General features: G+C 58.7%; 1 protein-coding gene and 1 long non-coding RNA gene across 3 annotated transcripts in view; both read right to left on the reverse strand.

Moving 5' to 3' along the window:
• The window catches only part of CYFIP1 (cytoplasmic FMR1 interacting protein 1), a 64328-nt gene extending 60294 nt beyond the window's left edge, over nucleotides 1–4034 (reverse strand). The window contains exon 1 of one of the 2 annotated variants that reach the window (XM_029079718.2): nucleotides 3907–4034. The gene's annotated coding sequence lies outside the window, so the exon portion shown is untranslated. Of the gene's footprint in view, nucleotides 1–3605; nucleotides 3662–3906 lie in introns of those variants that run through there. The other variant, XM_029079716.2, reaches the window with a different exon arrangement.
• A 3720-nt stretch (nucleotides 4035–7754) lies between these two features.
• On the reverse strand, nucleotides 7755–15081 carry LOC120638864. Its single transcript, XR_005660875.1, has 3 exons — nucleotides 10947–15081; nucleotides 9939–10070; nucleotides 7755–8030 (listed from the first exon to the last, which is right to left on the reverse strand). It is a non-coding gene; the product is annotated as an uncharacterized LOC120638864 (long non-coding RNA).
• Between the last annotated feature and the right edge of the window lie 3196 nt (nucleotides 15082–18277).

The raw sequence follows: 18277 nt of genomic DNA on the forward strand, positions 1-18277 counted from the left end.
GCCTCGTACAGGGCCCGGCACCTAGTGAGCGCTTAAATCCCATTATTATTACTGATAATAACGATAAATATGATTGAACCAACAAACGCCTGATCATCAGGCAAGCTGAGCACATGACGTGCGGTGGATCCGCTCCGGCACAGCGCCCGGCACACAGAAAATGCTTAAATCCCATTATTATTATTATTATTATTACTATTAATAAACGTGATTGAACGAACGCCTGATCATCAGGCAAGCTGAGCACATGACCTGCAGTGGATCAGCTCCGGTACAGTGCCTGGCACACCGTAAGTGCTTAAATCCCATTATCGTTATTATTATTAATAATAAATACGATTGACCGAACGACCAGCTGATCATCAGGCAAGCTGAGCATATGACATGTAGTGGTTCAGCTCCGGTACAGTGTCTGGCACAGAGTAAGCGCTTAAATTCCATTATTATTATTATTAAATTATTGATACGATGGAACAAACGAACCCCTGATCATCAGGCAGGCTGAGTACGTGACATGCAGTAGATCAGCTCCAGTACAGTGCCTGGCACCTAGTAGGCGCTTAAATCCCATTATTATTATTATTAATAAATACGATCGAATGAAGGAACGCCTGATCACCAGGCAAGCTGAGCACATGACGTGCCACGGATCAGCTCCGCTACAGTGCCCGGCACCTAGTAAGCGCTGAAATCCCACTATTATCCCATTATTATTCATAATAAATACGACTGAACGAACCAACGCCTCATCGCCAGGCAAGCTGAGCACAGGACGTGCAACGGATCAGCTCTGGCACATATTAAGCACTTAAATACCCTTATTATTATTATTATTATAAATACGCTTGAAGAAGTGAACGTCAGTTCATCAGGCAGGCCGAACACCAGTCTTGCAATGCTTCAGATGATTTGCAAAGCAATTATTCGAAGCCTCCCCGTCACCCCCTGCAAAAAAATAATAAGCTCCAGCACCTTCAGCATAACCGATCCTCCCACCAGAATAGTTTTGGAAATTCATCTGCTATATCTGGAATCCGGGGCGTGGGGCCTTGCCGGATTGAAAAGGCTGTAGGTGGGGGGAAATGAAGGCCCAACGGGGGGAGGTCTTATTTTTTCCTTCGTTCCTTCCATCGTTCCTTCATTCGGTCGTATTTATTGAGCGCCTACTGTGTGCAGAACGCTCTACTATGCAGTTGGAAAGTACAATTCAGCGAGAGAGAGAGAGAGAGACAATCCCCGAGTTCACCTTCTGGGCCGGGGGACGGATATCAAAACAAGTAAAGAGGCAGCCATAGAAAGAGAATTACAGATCTGTGTCCATCGAAACAAGTAGAGGCATCGAAATAGAGGATTATAGATCTATGCGCATCAAAACAAGCAGAGGCGTCGATGTAAATATAGAATTATAGATCTCTGTCCATCAAAACCCGTAGAGGCATCGATATAAACAGAGAATTATAGATCGAGACCCATTCAAAACGAGTAGAGGCATCGATATGAATAGAATTTTAGATCTATACCCATCAGAACGAGTAAACAGACATCGATATAAATATAGAATTTTAGATCTATACCCATCAGAACGAGTAAACAGACATCGATATAAATACGGAATTAGAGATCTATACCCATCAAGTAAAGAGGCATCAATATATAGAATTATAGATCTATACCCATCAATACAAGAGGCATCAATATAATCGGAATTATAGATCTCTGTCCATCAAAACCAGTAGAGGCATCGATATAAACAGAGAATTACAGATCGAGACCCATTCAAAACGAGTAGAGGCATCGATATAAATAGAATTTTAGATCTATACCCATCAGAACGAGTAAAGAGACATCAATAAGCAGAATTACCGATCTAACACCCATCGAGTAAAGAGGCATCAATGTAAAGAATTATAGATCTATACCCATCTATACAAGAGGCATCGATATAATCAGAATTATAGATCTCTGCCCATCCAGACAAGCGGAGGCATCGATACGAACAGAGAATTATAGATCGACACCCCTTCGAAACAAGTAGAGGCATCGATATAAACAGAATTTTAATTCGATACCCTTCAGAACGAGTAAACAGACATCAATGTACACATGGAATCATCGACCTATAACCCGTCAAGTAAAGAGGCATCGATATAAATAGAATTTTAGATCTACGCCCATCAGAACAAACAGAGGCATCGACAGAAACATAAAATTATAGATCGATGCCCATCAAAGCAAGTAGAGGCAGCAATGCAGAAAATTATAGATGGATACCCAACCGAAACAAGTAGAGGCATCAATACAAATATAGGATCTTAGATCCGCGCCCACCGAAACAAGAAGGGGCAGCAGCATAGATATCGAAATATAGATCTATACCCATCAAAGAGGCATCAATATAAATACAGAATTACAGATCTATACCCATCAAGTAAAGAGGCATCAATATATAGAATTTTCGACCTATAGCCATCAAAAAGGAGTAAACAGACATCGCTAAGTGGAATTTTAGATCTGTACCCACCGAACGGGTAAGCAGACATCAATATAAACCGAATTTCGGAACTATAACTCTCGAAACGAGTCAACGGACATCAATGGGCAGAATTTCTGATCTATACCCATCGGAACGGGGAAACCGACATCAATATGAATAGAATTTTAGAACTATAACCATCAAAGCGAGTACACAGACATCAATATGAGTAGAATTTTAGCTCTATCCCCATCAGAACGAGTCAACGGACATCAATCGAGGGAATTTTAGATCTAATCCCATCGGAACGAGTGAAGAGACATCAATCTAAATAGAATTTTAGCTCGATACCCATCAGAACGAGTCAACGGACATCAATTCGGGTAGAATTTCAGCTCTATACCCATGACAACGAGTCGACGGGCATCATTATAAATGGAATTTTGGATCTACACCCATCAGAACGAGCAAACGGATATCGATAAACGGAACTGTGGATCTGTACCCGTCGGAAAGAGCAATCGGACATCCATATCAACAGACCTTTAGCTCTCTACTCATCGGAACGAGGAAAGAGACATCAATACAGACAGAATTTCAGCTCTCCGCCCATCGGAACGAGGAAACAGACACCAACCTAAGTAGAGTTTTAGATCCGCACCCATCCAAACGAGCACCAGGGCATCAATCGAGAAAAAGAATTACAGATCCGCAGCCAGTAGAGAGGCCCCCCGCCCCCCCCCATAAATAAACCGAATTCTAGATACGCCGCCGAGGGCTGTGGGGGCAGAAATAGATAGAATTACGGAGATCTGCGCACGGGGGGCCGGGAGGCCCAGGTCGTGGGTTCTAATGCCGCCCCCGGCCGGGTGACCGACCTTGGACCAGTCACTTCCTCTGCAAAAAGGGTCCCGGGAGGCCCCCGACCCGGCATCGGCCGCGGCGCTTCGGGCAGTGCTTAGCACCCATCGCCGCCTCCGGGGGGGGGGAGGGGGGGGCTCTTATTTTAAGCCCCTCCGGCCTGCGGGCCCGGGGTGGATCGGCTCTCTTGGTGGCCGGATCCTACTAATATTAATCGTGATAACGATGCTATTAATAATCCCCACCGTGAGGGTTTCGGGTAGGCGCTCACCGGGTGCGAGGCGCCGGGGCCGCCCGGGGACCCCTCCCGGGCCGCAGCGCCGCCGCTGAGGCCGGGGCTCGGCGGGCGACAGGCGACGGGCGACGGGCGACGGGCGACGGGCGGCGGGGCCCCTCCCCCGCTTCAGTGGGCGCGGAGCACTGGCCTAAGCGCTGGGAAGGCCCAACCCACCATAGCTCTCCCTCCCTCCCCCCAAGGCAGGGCGCTCGGAGCAGCGCTTCGCGCAGGGCGACGGCTGCCCCGCGTCCTTCGTCGTCTTCTCCCGGGAGGGGCCCGGGGCGGGACGCGCTACCTTGTGCGGAACGTGCGGCGCCGCCGGCCGGTGGGGGGGGGGGGGCGGGAGGGGGGACGGGCGGTCCGGAAAAGCGGGCGGGGAGCGGCCGGCCTTCCTCCTCCGCTGCCTCTTTTTTCTTCCTCTTCCTTCTCTCCTCCTCCTCCTCCTCCTCCTTTTCCTCTGCTCCTCCTCCCGTCTTCCTCCTCTCCTCCCCCTGCTGCTCCTCCTCCTTCCCCCTCCCCTCCTCTGCTTCCTTTATCTTCTCCTCTTCCTCCCCCTGCTCCTCCTCCTCCTCTCCTTTTTCTTCTCCTCTTTCTCCTCCTCCTCCACTCCTGCTCCTCCTCCTCTTCTCCTCTTCCTCCTTCCCCCCTCCTCCTCTTCTTTTTCTTCTTCTCCTCCGCCTCCTCTCCTGCTCCTCCTCCTCTCCTTTTTCTTCTCTTCCTCCTCCTCCTCCTCCTCTTCTCCTCCTCTTCTTTTTTTTCTCCTCCTCCTCCTCCTCTCCTTTTTCTCCTCCTTCCCCTTCCTGGTCCTGCTCCTCCCCTTCCCCTTTTCCCGGTTCCTCCCCGGGATCCTCCCCCTTCTCTCCCGATCCCGCCCCATAAAATGGAGCCCGAAAGTGCAGCCCCGGCTCCTTACCGTTCTTTGTTGGGCGCTTCCCGGTCGGCCGGACGCTGTGCTAAGCGCTGGGGTGGGCAGGAACGAGTCGGGTGTCCGTCCCCCCCCCCCCCCCCCAAGGAGGAGCTACGGATTAGGGGGTTTCTTCATGATGATAATATCTCTTAAGCACTTGCTAGGTGTTAAGCGCTTACTAGGGGTCGGGCGCTGTACCGAACGCCGGGGTGGACAGGATTAAATCGGATGGGCCCCGGGCCCCGTCCCCCCTAGGGCTCGCAGGCTTCCTCCCCAGGGAGGAGCTCCCGATTAGGGTGTTTTTGTTAATAATAATTATAGTATCTGTTAAGGACTTACTGTGTGTTAAGCGCTTACTATGTGCAGGGCACTGTACTGAACGCTTTGGGTGGACGGGAGCAAGTCGGGTGGGCCCCAGGCCCCGTCCCCCCATAGGGCCTGCAGGCTCCCTCCCCAGGGAGGAGCTACTGATTAGGGTGTTTCTTAATGATGATAATATCTTTTAAGCACTTACTATGTATTAAGCGCTCACGGGGGGTCGGGGGCTGTACCGAACGCCGGGGTGGACAGGATTAAATCGGATGGGCCCCGGGCCCCGTCCCCCCTAGGGCTCGCAGGCTTCCTCCCCAGGGAGGGGCTCCCGATTAGGGTGTCTGTCAATAATAATAGTATTTGTTAAGCGCTCGCTGCTTAAGAGGAAGCAGCGCGGCTCAGCGGCAAGAGCCCGGGCTTGGGAGTCAGAGGGCGTGGGTTCGAATCCCGGCTCCGCCGCTTGGCAGCTGTGTGACCGTGGGCGAGTCGCTTCACTTCCCTGGGCCTCAGTTCCCTCATCTGGAAAACGGGGATTAAGACCGTGAGCCCCACGTGGGACGACCCGATGACCCCGTATCTCCCCCGGCGCTTAGTAAGCGCTTAACCAACAGCGACGTCGTCACGGGGCCGAGAAGTCCTCCGCTAGCCTTCTCAATACGATTACAGATTGCGGATTGGAAATGACTGTGCCTACGTGAATTTTTTTGTGACTGACGACGGTCCCGCAAAAGCGACGGTCCTTCTACCTTCTCTAATGCCAGCACGCGGGGTTCCCTCGCGGTGCGGAAAATAAAAAGTAAAAGAGTTCCCGTTCTTGCCCGCCGACCGTTAACGGGCAGGGGTTGAGAGATCGCCACGCGCTCCGAACGATGCCGCCAGAGAACCCGCCGTCCCTTCATCGCGATGACCTCCACGTGAGGTTCCCTCGCGATGCAGAAAATAAAAAATGAAAATTCCCGTTCTTTTCCGCCAACCCTTTAACGGGCAGGAGTCGAGCGATCGCTACGCACTCCGAAGGACGCCGTCGCCGCTTGCTCTGTCGCGATAACTTCCCCGTGAAAAGGAGAGGGACTGCAGCACGCGAATCGAAACGCAGAAAAAGAAACCGCCCTGCCGAAGCCAAGACTTCGGAATCGGGAGAACGGAAGCGGACACGTGGGGGTGAAAATGAAACTTCCGGAAAAGAACGATGACCTCCGAAAGAAACGGGAGCCGAGGGGGGAAGTAAAACCGAGAAGAGTCCCGGTAAAGCGGCCAGCCGTCCGCTCCGATGGCTGGCAATAGAAGGAAATCTGGAGAACGACTGTCGAGAAGGAGAGGTTCGGTGAGACCGTTCCCGCCACCTTTCGTGATTCTGAATGAGCAGAGATCGAAAAGTGACGGAGAACGTGAGTTCGGGAGAGATCGTTGGCCGGGCTCCTCGACTCTCACGCCTGCGTCCTTGGTATTATCCTTAATTCCTCTCTCTCTCGACCTGCGGATGCAATCGGCGATCAATTCCTGTTGATCTCTTTATTCAGAGCATCTCTAGGATCCACCCTCTTAAAGAGCCACCCGCCTCATCCCAAGATTTGGGCGATGGCACGTGATGGACCGGACGCCATCTCCCCCTGGGATGCCGTGGTTACATCCCGGCGGGCGAAGGACGCGTCGGCGTGTCCTGAGGCCGCGGGCGATCCACCGGTCAATCCATCGATGGTGTCGACCGATCAGGCGTGTCGCTCGGGCGCTCAGCATGCGCAGAGCTCCCAACGGAGCACTGGGGAGAAAATACGGCCACCTCCCGAGCGCCTTCGGTGGGCCGGGCGCGATATTTAAGCTTCGGGGAGCCTGCGGGGAGATAAGGTTAGTGGACGAGATCCCCGCCCTTGGGGAACGAACAGTCGGGTCCGGGGGGGGGGGGCGGGGGGGGAACGTGCGTTAAAATAGATTTCAGATAGAGCAAGTCGCAGACTCTCTGAGTCCCGCGGTTGTAGAAGAGCGTGGCTCGGTGGGCTTGGGAGTCACGGGTCGTGGGTTCGAATCCCGGCTCTGCCCCTTGGCAGCTGGGTGACCCTGGGCGAGTCGCTTCACTTCTCTGGGCCTCAGTTCCCTCATCTGGAAAATGGGGATTAACTGTGAGCCTCACGTGGGACCGCCCCTGCTGACCCCGTGTCTCCTCCGGTGCTTAGAACGGTGCTCTGCACGTAGTAAGCGCTTAACGAACACCAACATTATTATTATGCTGACCCAAATGCATATGGCTCAGCGGCAAGAGCCCGGGCTTGGGAGTCAGAGGTCATGAGTTCAAATCCAGGCTCTGCCACTTGGCGGCTGGGTGACTGCGGGCAAGTCACTTCTCTGGGCCCCAGTTCCCTCATCTGGAAAACGGGGATGGGGACTGGGAGCTTCGCGTGGGACAACCCGACGGCCCCGTATCGACCCCAGCTCGGCACCTAGTAAGCGCTTAACGAATACCGACATTATTATAAGCAACGCAAAGGGGAAGGTGGCCGAGATGAGGTAACGCGGGCTTAGGGAAGACTCTCTGGAGGAGGTGTGATTTTAGGATGGTTTCGAGGGCGGGGACCGCGCCGGTCTCAGCTGTGAAGGGGCGGGGGGGTCCCAGGCCCGCGGAAGGACGCGATCCAGGGCTCGTCGGCCAGATGGAAGAGACGGAGGCGAGTGGGTCGGCGTTATTAGTGATGACTATTGATTGAGAGAAGCAGCGTGGCTCAGTGGAAAGAGCCCGGGCTTGGGAGGCGGAGGTCATGGGTTCGAATCCCGCCTCCGCCACCTGGCAGCTGGGGGACTGTGGACGAGTCACTCCGGTCCTCAGTGACCTCATCTGGAAAACGGGGATTAAACCTGTGAGCCCCACGTGGGACAACCTGACGACCCTGGATCTCCCCCCCCCAGTGCTCCGCACACAGTGAGCGCTTCACGAATACCAACGTTATTATTATTATTATACATGGAGTTACTCCAGGTGCCGGACGGTGGAGCCCCTGGTCTCTTCCCAACAGTCACCCTGAGGAATAGGTAACGCCTCAGCTCCGGAGATTTCCGGTTCGGTCTGAAGTCGGACGTCGAAGACGTCGGGTGACCGTCTCCCGGAAATGCCGGCCATCTCGATTTTGCTACTTCCTTATCTGTTAATGCGTCGCGGGGCAGCGGAGGGCGCAGATAGCCGATTGCATAAGAGTTTCGGTTCCGTCGCCCTAAAGAGGAAGATCTTTGCGTGAGTCCAGGGTTTCTCTCGGTTACCTCGCCCGCCAGTTAGTACCCGTGCACCGCGAGGTGCCGATTACGCCAAGCCGTCGACAGTCGTCTGTCCGTACTTCACTCCGCTGCCTGGTGATCTTTCTACAGAGCGTTTCTCAAAAATCTCCGGCCGTTTTGCCCGTCAACCCGCGCAGCAGGCGGAAACTCCTCACTCTCGGCCTCGGAGCGCTCCGTCATCTCATTCGTTCGTTCAGTAGTATTTATTGAGCGCTTACTACGTGCAGAGCGCCGTACTAAGCGCTTGGAATGTACAAATCGGTAACAGATAGAGGCGGTCCCTGCCCACTGATGGGCTTACGGTCCAATCGGGGGGAGACGGACAGACAAGAACAATAGCGAATCTCATTAAAACAATAGCAAATGAACAGAATCGAGGCGATGCGCATCTCATGAGCAAAATAAATAGGGTAACGAAAATATATACAGTTGAGCGGACGGGCACGGTGCTGAGGGGAGGGGAAGGGACGGGGGAGGAGCAGAGGGAAAGGGGGGAAAAGAGGGCTTAGCTGAGGGGAGGTGAACTCTCCTTGCTTTCGGGTTCCCAACGTCAGCTCTCCATTCAGCAGCTGCGAGGGGGTCCTGCTGTCTCTCATTCTCCTCACGTGCACCGCTCGCATAGCTCCGCCAAGGTGAGCCTAGCTTGGAGGCTAGGAGACTGACTGGGCCAAAACTTCAGTCTTATGCTCTCGTCTTAGGATTTGAGGTAGAGTCTGGCCCGTAATGACGCCGGAGGAACCGCTCAAGGAGCTGGATGCGGCAACTGTGTCAAGTCCAGATCTCGAAGGGGTGGACAAGGTCGGACGGCACGACGGCACCTCTCCTCCTCCAGCCCGGCCCGCGCGCTCCGCTCCTCTGTCGCCGCTCCCCTCCTCCCCGGGCCCCGTTCTCGCCCGGCCCGCCGTCGACCCCCGGCCCGCGTCGCCCCTCTGGCCCGGAACGCCCTCCCTCCTCACATCGGCCCGACCGGCACACGTCCCCCCTTCGGAGCCCTACCGAGAGCTCCCCTCCTCCGGGAGGCCTTCCCGGACTGAGCCCCCTTTTCCTCTGCTCCCCCTCCCTCTCCTCTACCCCCTCCCCACAACACTCGTGTAGATACGTCCAGATTTATCGGCCTATTTTATTAACCATGTGCATACGTATCTATAATTCCACGTATTTATATCGACGCCACGGACGCCCGTCCACTTGCTCGGTGCCGTTGGGTCGTCTGCCTCCCCCCCTTCTAGACCTGGAGCCCGTTGCGTAGGGATTGTCTCTATCTGTTGCCCAATCGTACTTTCCAACCGCTTGGCACGGTGCTCCGCACACGGTAAGCGCTCGATCCCACTGAACGAACGAGCGGCTCACCGGCGAAGGGCCTTCCCACCTCTCAAGCTCTGAATCGGCAGGTATTGCGATGCCGTTCTTTCTATTCCCGGTCCCCGTCCCCTGACGCGCCTGACGAGACGTCCGCTCTTCTTTGGGTGGCCCTTCTTATAGTGGGAACCCCACGAGCGACCCCTCTTCCGGGTTGGTGGACCCCCCTCGGCCAACATCTTCCTTGTGGGAACCCCCCAGATTCAACCGAGCCCTTAAACCGGACCAGTCGCTTAACTAAAATGAGTAAGAATTTTACAGCCGGACCCTTCTCGATCAAGGGGCGATCCCCCGCCGAGACGTAAAGATCACCGATAACGTAGGACGGTTAGGCGCCCGGCGAACGTGGCGTTCTGTTGTTACGCCGTACTCTCCGCGCGCTCCCTACAGCGTTCTGCCCATCGGAAATACTCGATAAACGCGACGGGATTGAACGAACGGATGGACGGCGGGCGTCTCGAAAGAGGGGTCGCAAGCCCCTGGGTTACCTGGATTCTGAAGTACTGCCGGCGTGAGACGGAGACGCAGAAATCGCGACGACGGGGTTGAGGCGGCGTCCGGCTCTACGATGTTACGGCACAGGGGTGCGGGGGGGATTCCTCGGGACGGGTGAAGTCGATCTGTGGACACGCAGTTAGGAGAATAGGTCATAAAGAGATGGGTAGAGGAGAGGGATAACATCATCGCGGCGTTCTTCTGGCCCGAGGGAGTCCTGGCTCTCGAGCGCACCTTCTGCTGTACTGTTTCCAGTGAGCGTTTCCGGGTCCGAGGCCGAAGCTCAACCCCCTAGATCTCGTATACCATTTGGCAAGCGCTCGGTACAGCGCTCTGCACATAGTAAGCGCTCAATAAATACTACTGGGTGAACGAATGAACGGCTGTCCGGTTTACAACGGCAGCGGGGCCCCACGAGGCTTATCAGCCGGCTATCTCCCCGTGTCTCTTGTCCGTTTCGCCCTGTCCTGGGCCCGTTCGACTGTCCGCGGGATTGCTCGGTGCCTTCGTGTACGTCCCGAAATCGAAGAGTCAAGTCGATTTTGCGTGGGACCCCCAGGACGTGTGGTACGCGACGCCCCCCCCCCGGTTGACCCTCCTCGAGTACGGTGTTCTCGCGCGAGGCCGTCGCCCGCGTACCTCCCACCCCGGGCCTTTCCACAGAGCGGCGTAAGACTATCGGGCCCGCCGTGAGGGACCCCCGCGACTACAGGCCGGGCCGCCGTGATCGTTCTATGTAATACACGACCGGTAACGAGCCAGAAACGGAATCGCCTTCCCGGTTTACGGGCCGAAGGAGAATCCACCGTGGCCGTCGGGCCATCTCTGCCTAAAGCCTCGCCCGGCGGCAGCGGGCAGAGTAGACGCCCCGGTCGAGGTAAGGCCTCTGGACCTATAGACGGTGGCCAAGGCGCCCCTTCTTCCTTTCACACGGAGTAGGAGTCCTTCACTCCGGGTGGCCCGTTTATATGAGGGGGCGTGGGCAAATGCCGCCTCCTTACCCGGCCCCCTCGGGGTCCACAGCCCCGCGGGGTCGGCAGCTGCAGTTGAGCACGTCGCCGACATCTTCTAGCCCGGGCCCGGGGGCGTCCCTGCCGTCCCTGCTTCGAGCAGGGGACGTCTCGGCCCAAACGAAATGGCGCCCGGGCCTCGGGACCCGGCGCATTCGGCGTCCGACCGCCCCTCGGACTCCGATCGCCGGGGTGACCGCCAGCGTCGTGGGCTTCCGCGTCCAACCTGTGGTTCCCCCGGGCCTGGGAGAGGGGCGACCAAGTGGTGGGGCGTGGTCTGTTAAACATCCTTGGCATTCGCGTGCGCACCTCGTGACGGGTCCGACGTCAAAGAAACACGATACGCCGTTGCCCGTGGTAACCACAGAAGGGTGATGGGATGCAGGGCTCGATTCAATCTCCTCCTCCGCCGCCGGTGGTCTCGGGCCCGCTGATTGAGCCGGACCTCCCGATTTGGGTTACGTTATCAGAGGGGCTACTAAAACGGGAGGCGGGGGGGACGCCTGCCTGGCAGTCGGAAGGTCACGGGTTCTGATCCCAGCTCCGCCGCGCGTCTGCTGCCTCGGTCGCTTCTCTGCGCCTCGGTCGCCTCACCTGTAAAATGGGGGTTGAGACTGTGAGCCCCACGGCGGGGGGGACCGCGTCTAACCCCGTTTGCTTGTTTCCGCCCCAGCGCATCTGCAGTGCCTGGTGCCTAGTAAGTGCTTAACAAATATCACAGTTATTATTATTATTAATAAACTTTCTTCACGCTTTCGACTGGTTCACAGACTCTCTCTGTCCCCACCAACAAGCCTGTTTGCGCCCCAGCGCTTGTACAGTGCCTGGTACCTAGAAAGTGCTTAAACTTCACAGTTATTATTGTTATCTTCAATAAACTTTCCTCGCTCTTTCGACTGGTTGACGGCATCTCTCCGTCCCCGCCAACACTCCCCTACAGGAAACCGAAAGGGGGGCCGAGGGAAGGATAGTCTGAAAGGCTATTCCTCACGGGGTGTCTGGTCGCTCTCCCTTTACCGTTATCAAAAGACCGTCCCGACAGCTACGTACGACGATCCGTCCAACACAGAACGACCTCCTTACGATCTCCGGGTCCCCGTCTCTATCCGGACGATTCTCGACGCCCGAAGTCTCTGGATCGGGGGGTCCGGTGGGGCCGCGTCCCTGTCCCTTTCGCATCGTGGCTCAGCCTGAAGACAGGCCCTCCGGGAAGCGGTTGAGAGACGATCCCTTTGCTGGCCCTGCCCGGAAGCCGTGTGTCCACCTGGACTAAAATCTAGAAAGATGCAATCTTGAAGCATAAAACGATTAGATAAGTTCACAACGGCCTCCCATAGCCAGACCCGACTGATAAAATTTGAAATTACATCTCTTGCCCGATACCGGTTAGCAATCATTCTGATCAGCTTAACAATTATTTCCGATTACTCTCCTCCCTTACCTTTCCAAATCTCTGAGATCTGTGGCCCAAATCTTCTCCCCGTCCCATTGAAAGGAAGCGCGATTTCAAAGGCAAACAGACGTACGGACCCCTTTTTTAAAATACATGACTGCGCATCCCCCAGAGTGACAAACTTTCTCCGACCTTGCCCACTCACCGGGCTAGAGACAGCAAGCGGGGCTTAACCCAGTAGACGTTTCGTCTAGAAGACCGTAGGAACCGAAGGGCAGCGGAGAGATAAACCCCTTCTTAATTTACAAAGCTCAGCAATTAAATCTCTCCCTTGCGCACCGCTGTCCCTTTAGCGCGGACTCTTTGAACCTCATGGCTGACAAAGCTTCTCGGCCTAAATCTGTTTCGGTTTCCCCTGAATAGCATTCGGAGAGCCGGGGTTTTACGTGGACCTCGGGTCCTCTCGTCAACTGAGAAGATGCCCCGCTCCTGGGTCCCTCCCCCAAGAAATCCGTGCGACCCGCTAGGCCTCCCGGCGTCTAACCCAGATTCCTGACGTTGCCTTTCGCTTTCCCCTTCGTGAAAAATCCAGATTCCATTAGTCGCCAGCCCCCCACCGCCCGGCTCCTACCGACCGGGACCTTCCTGGACCGGGGGTGGCCTCGGTGACACGTATTACAGTCGAACCCCGCCTCTGATCACCACGGTTACCGTGGGAAGTCTCTTACTTCGCTTTACCAACGTGCAAGGGGGTGACGCATAAACACTCTCACTCACTCCGCTCCTCCAAGGCTCCGATACGGGTCTGCAGGTCGAGGGAGCCCGTCCTGCCGGCGCGTCTTCTTTCCGCTTCCGAGTGCTGCTCTCCCGCTGCTCCGTCTCGGTGCCGCCGCCGTGCGTGCTCTGCGCGTACCTCCGCGTGTCGCTCCGTGCTGCTTCTTGCCTTTTATCTGCCTCAGGCATGGCGGCTGTGACGGGCACCGGTCCGGGTGGAGCGGGGAGAGAAGGCTAAGCCTCCCTCCACGCTCCGCCCTCATAGGGGGCCATCACCTAACTCAGGTGGAGCCCGTCGATGTCTTCGCAAAGTCTCGTCCTTACCGTCGTCCGTGAGATCGCAGACGGTCACTAAAAAGGCAGCCCGCTGTGGGCTCACCACACCGTTATTGTTGCAAGAAGGCCAAGGAGGTAATCTTTCCCCGTCCCTCCTGGGTCCCGGGGCCTCCCTAAAATGTCGGTTAAGCCTAGGGTCTCGGGAATGCATTCCTAAGTCTTAGCCCCTATGCTCCCCGGTCCCAAATCCGCGTCAACCGGGTTACCGGAGTTTCTCCTGGTTTCCCTTTCTTTGCCTTTATTGACTATTAGAGGCTCTCTGTCGCCACTTTTTTTTTGTCGTCGCCTTGTTCACACGTCGGAGTCCTCTTCTAAGGAATCTCCCATATTTCCATCCCACGCCTTAGGGATCCCATATATTTCCACCCTGGGCCTCGGGATCCCACCGTGGCTCGGTGACCAAGGCTTGGATTCTTACGCAGCTGGGCTCCGTTTCGAAGCGTTTCTTATACCGTGCGGCCGCCAGTCGTACGGCCAAAATCCCCGGGCGCTTTTCCGCGCCTGGTGGATGACGGTCACTCCTCTCGTATCTTCCTCTAACCTCCTAGAATCGGCTTCCACTCTCCCTTACTCGTCCCAGATCGTTTCGAAAGCAGTGAGGAGCACCCGTCCTCTGTCGGCTCGTTCGTCTTTCGCCTTCCCAGCTCACGAAAACCCTTTTCCAATATCGCCGGGGGCCCCACGGAGGATTGGATGGCTCCGGTGCTGAGGAGGAATAACGGCATCCCAAAATTCAGCCACCCTTCCCCACGTGGAGGTACCCGGCCAGCCCGGCGTTTTCCTAAGGGAGCAAGGGAAGGCTTTATCATCACGGTCTCATTCGGAACCCCATTTTCCAAATGCCCCGAGATAGGGGGTCGCGAGTCACGGGCTTCCTTGGATTCCCAACAACTCCACGGGCGAGGCGGAGATGCAAACATCAGAATGCGCACAGTACGGGTGAGAAAGCATTTCGCTTTATATTACTGCCACAGGGACGTGAGGAGGATTCGGGAGGATGACTGCGGTCGATCCGTGTACGTGTAGGAGAACGGGCCGTGAAGATAGCTGTGGAATAATACCGGAATGGCGTCCTTCCGGCTGGAGGGAGCCCGGGTTTCCCCGAGCGGATCTTCTGCTCCCACACCCTTCCGAGGAACCCGGAGTCGGCCACGGCGTTTCCGGCCCCGAGACTGGGGCGCAACCCCCTGGCTCTTCCCCAGGTCTTGGATGCCCCGTGGCCGTCCGTTTACACCTGGGCCCACACGTAACCGATCCGCCTGCCGGCTCCCCGTGTCTCTTGTCCATTTCCTCCTGTCCTGGGCCCCTTCACCTGTCTCCGAGAGCACTTTGAATAAGGCCGTAAGTCAGAGTGGCATATAAGCTGGGCGTGGGCCCCCCAGGAGGTGTGGTGCGCAGCCCCTCCCGCCATTTTCCTCCTCGAGTACAGTGTTCTTGCGCAAGGCCGGCGCCTACGGATGGCTTCCGAGTCCTCGATCCACCTGGCTCATTTTCCCTCTTGCGTCGTCTCCGCACTTCAATCTGGGCCCTTTAGATATCTGCTCTGCGCCCCGCCCCTACCCCGCAAAACGGACGCATGCCCCTTCGGATGATAAATTACCGACGGTTCGTCTATTCCCCTCAGGGTCTGTCGTCCCCCCCCGTCCGTCCCCCCCCACCGTAGACCACAAGCTGCGTACGGGCAGGAAATGTGTCCGTGAATTCTGTTGTACTCTCTCGGGTGCTGCTCTGCACATAGTAAGCGCTCAATAAATAGCACTGGCTCTGGGATGGACTGAGAGTAGAATTAGCGTAACAGCGATAGCAAAATAGCGGCGGTAATAACAACGGTACTGGGATCGGTTAAGCGCTTACTACGTGCCGAGCGCAGTTCTGAGCGCTGGGGTCGATACGAGGCCATCGGGTCGGCCCGGTGAGGCTCACGGTCTTCAACCCCCTTCTCCGAGGCCCGGAGAAGTCAGGTGACCTGCCCAGAGTCCCCCAGCAGACGAGGGGCGGAGCCGGGACCTGCGACTCCCAAACCCGGACTCTTCCCACTAGGCCACGCTGCTCCCGGAGTGATGGGAATAGCTCTCTTCTCCATCTTACAACCACTCCCGGGGCCAGGCGGCCTGAGGGGAGAGTCAGATGAGGGGGAAGGTCAGACGCAAGGAGGGCAGACGGGGGGAGAATCGGAGCGGGGAGGGTCAGATGGGAGGGGAGGAGTTAGCCCCGCTCCCTCCCTACCCCCTCGGTGTCCCCCTCCCTGCCCTCTCTGCGCCCCGCCCCCTAAATAATAAAAACAACCATAAAAAATCATTCCGGGATTTGTTAGGCGCTTACCACGTGCCAAGCACCGTTCCGAGCGCCGGGCTGGACGCAGGGTCGTCAGGTCGTCCCACACGCGGCTCACCGTCTCCGTCCCCCTTTGACCGATGAGGTGACTGCGGCCCAGAGAGGTGCCCAAGGTCGCGCAGCAGACAGGAGGAGTTGGGATTAGAACCCGTTACTTTCTGACCCCGGGGTCCGGGCTCCACCCATCACGCCGTGCTGCTTCTCGGGGGTCCCCCGGCCCGGCCTCGGTGGGCTCCGCTCCTCCCTCTTCCCCTGCGGGGCGGGGGAAGGAGGCCGCACTGTGACCGTTCAAGACGGCGGCGGTCACGCCGGCTCCTCCGGGGGACCGGGGCCCTTGGCGGGCAGGGCGAGGCCTCCCGCCTCCGACGGCCCGCGGGAGGGCACGGGGCCGGCTCCGCTCACACGCCCGCCCGTCGGCCCGCGGGGGCCGGGGCCGGGCCCGGGCCGGTGAGGCCGGGGGGAGCTCGCAGAGAGCCGCTCGGACGGCGAGGAGCTGCCCGGCCGCCGCGGGACGCGGAGGAGTGAGCCCGTGAGGAGCGGCCGATCGCGGAGCCTCCCCGACGCCCCTCTCCGTCTCCCGCCCCACGAAGACGGACCGGAGCCGGTCCCGGGCCCGACAGACCCGGTCCGAGGGGAGAAGCTCGACGGGCACCGCCCGATAGGCCTCCCCGCCCCGGAGGAGGGGCGACTGCCCCACAGCGGGGGTCTCTCTGACTTGTTGGGGCGGGGAGGGCAGGGACCCCCCGGCTCCCGCCCCGTCCCTCTCCACCCGCCGCCTGCCCGGCCCTCCCGGCCTCCCGCCTGGGGGGCGAGGGCGGGCGGAGTGGCCGTCCGAGCGGCCTTCGGGCCGGGGGCAGAAACGGAGACCCCGCCCGGGGTCGGGGTCGCCCTTCCGCCCGCCGGGCTTACGTCTCCGGGGCCCGGGAGCTCCGGTACGTGATCCAGATAAAGGAAGAGCGGAGGAGGGGGACCTCCGGGAGGAGGTGAAACACGAGGGTCCCAGCGTAGTCTTCCCCGGCGCCCACTACAGGTAACGACATTCGGAGGGTTGGAGGCCCCGCTCCCGAGGCCCGTGAAAATTAGGGTTAAGCCGGAAGGCATCGGAGAGAAGGGAAAGGGAAGGGCGCTGGGCTGGCTGACCCGTGCCCGGAGGCCCGTTTCCCGAAGGCCAGAGCGCACCGCCGAGGCAGGGACCCAACACGCCGCCGGCCTCTCCCGGTGCCCCGTCGATGCCCGGCCGGAAGCCCGCGCCCACGCGCTCCCCCCCGGCCGCAACTCCCGTGTGGCGGGAAACCCGGCCCCGCCCTCACCCTAAGTATCTGGCCTTCGGCCGGAGCGCTCCCCGCACGTCCCGTTCGACGTCAGCCGGCTCCGCCCGGGCGGACGCCGGCCTTTAACGGCGGCTGGCCGCTACCGGGTCGCTCCAATCCGCGGAGGCCTCCCGGCCGCGTCGCATCTGCCGTAGTCCCTTAACGTCGGCGGCCGCGGCCGCCTCCCCTCTGGCTTTGAACGTCCGCCGGCCGCGTCGGCGTCGCCCCCGCCCTCGAACGGCAAGCCGGCGGAGCCCGCGTCGCGCCCGGTCGCGAACACCGGCCGGAGACGTCCGCGTCGCCCCCGGTTTTTAACGTCGGCCGGCCACGTCCGTGTCGCCCCCCCCCGCCCCGGCTCCTCACGCCGGCCGGAGACGTCCGCGTAGCCTCGGTCCTTCAATATCCGCCGGCCGCGTCCCCGTCGCCCACGTCTCACGTCCGCCGGCCGGGTCCGGATGGCCCCCTCTCTCCGATATCCCCCGGTCACGTCGGCATCCCTCCGTGCCTGAAGCGCCCGAACCGCCCCAGTCCTCTGCCGTCCTCCGGCCGTGTCTGCATCGCCCTGTTCCTTAACGTCTGCGGCCACGACCCGATCGCCCCCGACCTCTGACGACGCGTCCGCCTCGCCCCGGTCCGTCGAGGTTTGCCGGCCGCGTCCACGTCGCCCCCGTCCTTCCGTGTCGGCCGGCCACGTCGGCATTACCGCCGCCCCTTAAGGCCCGCCATCCTTTTCCGTCCACCGGCCACTCCCACGTCGCCCCGTTCCCTTCACGTCCGCAGCCGTGAACGGACCGCCCCCCACCCCCCCCCGCCGGGACCTCAGCTGGCCGCGTCCGCGTCGCCCCTGCCTGTCGGTCTCTGCCGGCCACGGCCACGTCGTCCCCGATATCCGTCCGCCGGCCGCGTCCGTCCCGTCCCTGATAGATGACGCTTGCCGGCCGCGTCCCCGCCGCCCCGTCCTTCGCCATCCGCCATCCGCGTCGTCCCGGTCCTTCGACGTCCGCCGGCCGGGTCGGCGTCTCCCCTTCCCTCCCCGTGGGACCTACGCGGCGCTCGGAATGATGGCGCCGGGCCGACCCCACCCCGCGAGCCTGCCGTTCTCATCACCCCCTTCCGGTTGCCCCCTGGAGGGGACCCCTCCTGCCCACCCCCCCCCCGGAAACTCTCAGGGGGCC

Source organism: Ornithorhynchus anatinus, chromosome 15 (assembly GCF_004115215.2).
Source record: "Ornithorhynchus anatinus isolate Pmale09 chromosome 15, mOrnAna1.pri.v4, whole genome shotgun sequence".
Lineage (NCBI taxonomy): Eukaryota > Metazoa > Chordata > Mammalia > Monotremata > Ornithorhynchidae > Ornithorhynchus > Ornithorhynchus anatinus.